This window comes from Mesocricetus auratus, unplaced genomic scaffold (genome assembly GCF_017639785.1).
Source record: "Mesocricetus auratus isolate SY011 unplaced genomic scaffold, BCM_Maur_2.0 Super-Scaffold_6730, whole genome shotgun sequence".
In the NCBI taxonomy this organism is placed as follows: domain Eukaryota; kingdom Metazoa; phylum Chordata; class Mammalia; order Rodentia; family Cricetidae; genus Mesocricetus; species Mesocricetus auratus.
This window is the reverse complement of record NW_024429184.1, coordinates 37,409,865-37,415,864: the sequence shown is the minus strand read 5'-3', so window position 1 is coordinate 37,415,864 and position 6,000 is coordinate 37,409,865.

Sequence of the window (6,000 nt, the reverse complement as noted above, 5' to 3'; positions counted from 1 at the left end):
CCTTGGTTATAGGAGTACTGCCAAGGATGTGAGGTGGGCATTCTGAATGTGGCTGCGTGGAAGCCTCCCTGGATTCAGAGCAAGAAGGAAGGCTAGATGAAGGCAGAAGAGAAGCATGATCCTAACGGAACAGGTCAACCCCACATCTGCCCCTGAGCAATATTGTTCTGTGTTCTCCAGACTAGAAAAAGGGAAACAGCCACTGACATCAGAGTCCTGTGCAGGGTGCTCTGACAGTGGTCATCCTAGTGCTTGAGGCCACCTTCAAAGCATGACATATAAACAGTCCCGAGTTCCAAGTTTTTAAGATTTCTACCTGTCATAGCTACTTAAAGGTGTCAGACTCTGCTGCTAATTATACTTGCTGCTCTTCCAGAGGACCACTGTTCAGTTCCCAGCACCCATGTTGGGTGCCCTATAACCACCTCTAACTCTGAGGATCTGATGCTCCAGTAACTACAGCTACAAGTCATCTCGCGCCCGTTTCTCACTTCTGAGGTGGCTTACACAAAGCCACATGGAGATTTATATACATTTTTGATGTAAATATGAAAACTTACATCTGTACACACAAGTCTATTTATTGAGGGAGGGAGAGAGAGAGAGAGAGAGAGAGAGAGAGAGAGAGAGAGAGAGAGAGAGAGAGAGAGAGAGAAGGAGATAAAGCACTTGAGATGCCCTTGACACTATGAGCACAGGGAGGTAATGATGAATACGAGTAACAGCAGGGGCAATAGGGACGCAGAGAAGACAAAGCTACGATGGTCTGTAGAGGAGGAAGTCAGGGAGAAGGGGAAATCCACCATATCATTCAGCCATGGGACACCCTGAAAAAACGGAGACAGGAAAAGATCAGTCGTCACCAGAGTTATGGTAAGCTGGGTGAACAGCTATAACAAACGGGATTTATTAAAGCAGTTGAAATTGCTCCTCGTGATACTGCAAGAACGGACACATGTCACTCCACATTTGTCAAAACTCAGAAAGCGTGCACTACCAAATGAGAAGCCTAATGTGAACGGTGGCCTTTGGGTAATGATGCTGTGTGAACAACAGTAATGGATTATAATAAATGTCACACTGGTGTGGGGTATTGGTAACGGGGGAGACTGAGGGAACAAAGGTTTAAGGGGGTACCCTCTGCCAAATTGATTTGTAAACCTAAAACTGCACAAATAAATACAGCTATTTAGTTTCAAACAGTGAAGTTTTATTGACTGGAGACTGAAGACGGGCAATGGGGGAAGGAAGGCTTTTCTTTGTTTATCCTTTGGACTTTGCATCACAGCACTATTACCTACTTATGGAACAACTATTTCTGAGCAATTAAAAGGTGAAACAGAATTTGGAATCAAAGTTATTTGTCTAAAGCTTGCAAGCAATTGAATGACATTCGTTATGCGTGAAGAGTGTGATCAGGAATTGCAAGGCAGCTCTTAGTGAGGGTGCCCACCCCTGTCCTGGCCCCAAGCCTCACAACCAGTTGAGGAACCCTTCATCTGCCTGGGAGAAAATTCTTTGCCGTCTGTTGATTCATGAGGCATAGAGAGTAGCAGTTCCGCAGGCTGTTCTAATCCACTGCAGATGTACAATCAGCACACAGATACTGATAAACTACAAAAGCATTGAGCTGGATAGATAGTGTGGACACCCTTACAGCTAAAATATGATAACTGACCTTCCGCTGCTCTCTGCACGGTTTCCCAGCCGTGTCTTTCCACCAGGTGAACGGTTTAAAGGGAATGTCATGAAACTCCCAGCATCCCAGTAATGGGGCTCGAGAGCACGCTTCCAGCCGTTGACAGCCTAAGATCCCAGACAAAGACTCTGAAGCTAGAATAAAAGGACAGAAATGAAAAGGAAGGCTAATATTTATTCAGATCTCTAGCACACACACACCACACACACACACACACACACACACACACACACACCTTAAACTAGAGCTCTTCTTTCCATTTTGTAGATGACAAAGTGAATTACACAGAGGTTAACTGAGTTATCAAGGTCATCCAGAAATAGGGTGAATCCATGAACAAGCTACATCCGCTTGCAATGTGTTTGCCTGCTCCATCTCTGTGCACTAAGATTTAGGAATTAAGTCACAGGCATTAGCAGAATTGGTGAACTGTTTTCAGCAAAGCCCCATGGTTTGAAATATTCTGGGGAAGAGACGAGATATCCAGGGGCTTTGATCAATTCAGAAGTCTCTTTTTACTGGCACCCAAAGTGCAAGGTTGTGTGATCATGATGAAATTTCACTCGACAAGACTCTGTGGCTCAGGACCTGATTGCATGGGGAAGCACACGGTCATTGTCATTTATGACCTGAGGCTTCCAAGGCCCATCTCTCAAGAGTAAAGGAGAATTTAGGAGGCACACCAGAAGAGTGATTCTCAAAGTGATTTCCGCAGCAGCAGCTTCAGCACTGCTTGAGAACTTGGTAGAAATGTGCATCCTCTGGCCCCGTCTCAGACTTGCTGCTCATAATGGAGGCTCATGGCTAGTCCACTGTTTGTGTCTGCACAAGGAAGTATGCCAGGTGACTCTAATGTAAGCCAGAATTTAAGAACTACTGACCTATATGGATTGTGTATTTAATCTGCTGTCCTTGATACTAATATGTGGCTTTCGGTGACGCTCTGAGCTCTCGGTGACAGACGCACTTGTAGTGACAAGCAAAAGAACGGGTGGTGGGACCTGGGCCTAGGACTTCTACTCTCTTTTCTGTTTTGAAAGAAAAGAAGAACGCTTCCTTCTAATCCCCCCCCCCCCCCCATCCTTTTCTTCCTTTTATCAAGCCAGAGGCAAACAAAATCAATGTGACAAACTCTTTCAAGTCTGGAAAGGTAATTCCTACTCAACCCCCAAGTTGGGGGAGCAGCATCGAGGTGGAATGCCAGCTAAATCAAATAAACAAATGCCTGCCTGAGCCGACCCCAGAGTCTCGCCCGAGCCACTTTCAGAAAGCAGCAGAGCAGTAAGCTCACGGGAACTTCACAACCTTCCCTTCGTCTCGTTTCTGCACAGATAGCGTGCTAAACAGCCGTGCAAATTATTGCTTTCAGGCTCAGGTCCTCCCATACACAATGCAAGATGTTGCACATGCAGTTTACACTGTTAAGGTTTCTGAAGCTGATTCTAGAGAGGATTGTGTTCTACATACCCCCTCTTGTGGTTATTCTCGGTAGTGCAGGCAAGAGACCTTTAACTCCCTGCCCCGCCCCCCCCCTCCCGCCCCATCCCCATATTAAGGATTCTCTTCGGGATTTAAAAGTCTAAGAATTCAATATTTGGAAAACTTGCTTTTTCACAAATTATGTATGCCTTGGACCCAGGATAATCTATTATAAAGATTGGGGGATACAAACCAAGTAATGCCCTTCCAGAAAAATAACAAATTGCCTTTTGTTCAAAGTAAGACAAGAAATTACAAGTATATGTAAAACAACAAACTGTCCTTTCCTAAAAAATGTGTACACATGGGGAAAGCAAAACACAAAAGATTTTATGTCGGCTATAGGATTATATAACAGTAAAAAGCAAGTTGCTGAGTGTGTGTGTGTGTGTGTGAGTGTGTGAGTGTGAGTGAGTGTGAGTGTGTGTGTGAGTGTGTGTATGAGTGTGTGAGTGACTGTGGGTGTGAGTGGCTGTGTGTGAGTGTGTATGTGTGAGTGTGTGAGTTACTGTGTGTGTGTGAGTGACTGTGTGTATGTATGTCTGAGTGTGAGTGTGTGTGTATATGTATGTGAGTGTGTGTGTGTGCATGCTCACGAACACATGCACATTGATATGATACATGTTTGGTAGAACTTGCTCAGCCATCACTAATTAATTCCTTCTGGTGGTAGATTCTAAAAGCCAGTGTTCTCTACTGGATCCTACACTGCCCTGGGAAGCTGTCATGACATTCCCTGGTTTAGCCAGAAGAGAGCATGAAACTTCCCTCCCCTTCCTTCAATCTTTGTTCTTCCCCTGAAATGCATTTCCACTTCCTCATTAACCTTAGGGCCTGGGAAGCCTCCCCTCCTGGTGTGTGTGAGGCCAGCATATCTGTTCTCCTACAGCTTCCCTCTCCTCTTTATTGAGGAAGTCTGCCTAAGGTTATACATGCCTAATAGAAACATGATCTAATTCACTGTGCGGTCTCGCTAATCACTTCTACAAATAGATATTAGTGAAAGTTTGATAATGGGGAGATTGCATTAATTATTCAGTTTTTCTAATTTTATAGAAATAAAAATTGGATCATATGAAGCTAGGCAAAAATTTTCCAGCACAAGAAAATACAGACATTGGTGAGGGCTTGAGCAGCATGTGAGATCTGGAGCAGTGTGTCTTGGCTCTGACACCACTGGCAATTTGAGCTGGTCATTCATTGTCATGGGTTGTTCAGTGCATTTGTGGTACCCTGACACAGCTAGGCATAAGTTGTACCACTCTCAAATATTGCAACCAAAAAATAGAGCATTGTTCAAAGGCCTCAGACAACAAAGTCACCCCAAGTGAGAACTGTTGTTGTGTGGGTGGTGGGGGCTGGAGTCCTAGAGTAATCATTAAACGTTTCAGTGATGAACTAAAGGGAAATGTACACATCTGATTCCAGAGCATCATGTCTGAGGATGAACAGAGAGAATGAACTTGGGGCTTGGCAATGCCAAAGTGCAGATTGTATGATATAACCATGTGCCTCTGAGATTCATACACCACTTCTGTAGAAGTTAAAAATAGCAACATCAGAATCACCATGTAGGACGCAAGAGGAGTAACAGGTCTGAACCCTTTCTCCCGTAAGAGACGACCACGTGGAAATGCTTAGATTATTAGAAATCTATTAGAAATGGGTTAATTTAGACAGAGCTAGCCAATCAGAAGCCGTAGTCACTAGCCAACAGTTTCATAATTAATATAGTGTCCCTGTGCTTCTTTGGGGCAGAGAAGGGCAGCAGAACCTAGTCAGGCCAAGAAAACTCACATTACAAAATGGCACCTGGACTTGGGGCACCAATTTCCACTTAAAACTTGACAAAAGCTTAAAAAGGGATTTTAGAAACAAAAGAACAGGGACAAGCATGGCTTCTTGGTAAAAGCATTTTCTCAGGTGGGCTCTGTTTTGCTAAAGACAAGCAGAGAGACTCACATGGATCCTTTAAGGAAGTCTTCCTGACTAAGCATAAACAGAAAAACTGTAAGGCTCTTTTAAGAGGCCCTGCTAACAATTGAATGGTGTGTACAGGCAGCTGGCAGTGGCAGTGGCCACATCTCCAAGCTGGCAGCGTGCTGCTTGATGGTGGCATAGACTAAGTCAGTGAGCACAGCTCCCAGTGCTGGTAGTAAATGTACTACCCTGCCATGTCGGAAAGTCAGAGGCTGTAACAGCCACCACTTTAATTTTAGCAATGTTTTTTAGCAGATTAAAGACTCATGGCCAGAAAAAGATAAATATATACAGTAAAGACAGATTCAGATGAAGTTCTGAATCTGAACTCTAAAAAGTTCACAGTGTTTTTAAAAATATACGTAGGCTTGGGATGGAAAAAGAAAAAAGATAGAGTAGCTGGGTGTGGTGGCACCCACCTTTAATCCTAGCACTCAGGAGGCAGAGGCAGGCAGATCTCTGTGTTTTCAAGGTCAGCCTGGTATACAGAGTGAGTTTAAGAGCAGCTAAAGTTACAGAAAAAACCTGTCTCAGGAAATGAAAAAGTAAAGTAAAAGAAATAGAGTAATAAAAAAATCCACGTAAAGATGGAAAATACACAGAGAGTCTGGATACTTTGTGCTATTGTGTTGTCTTTGAATTGTTTGACTGTTGAGGAAATAGCAACAACTGCTAAAAGAAATGCTGCTGGGTAATAGGCAGAACTTGGAAGCAACCTAGATGCCCCTCAACCGAAGAGTGGATAGAGAAAATGTGGTACATCTACACAATGGAGTACTATTCAGCAGAACAAACAATGGAATCCTGAGATTTGCAGGCAAATGGATGACACTAGAAGAAAC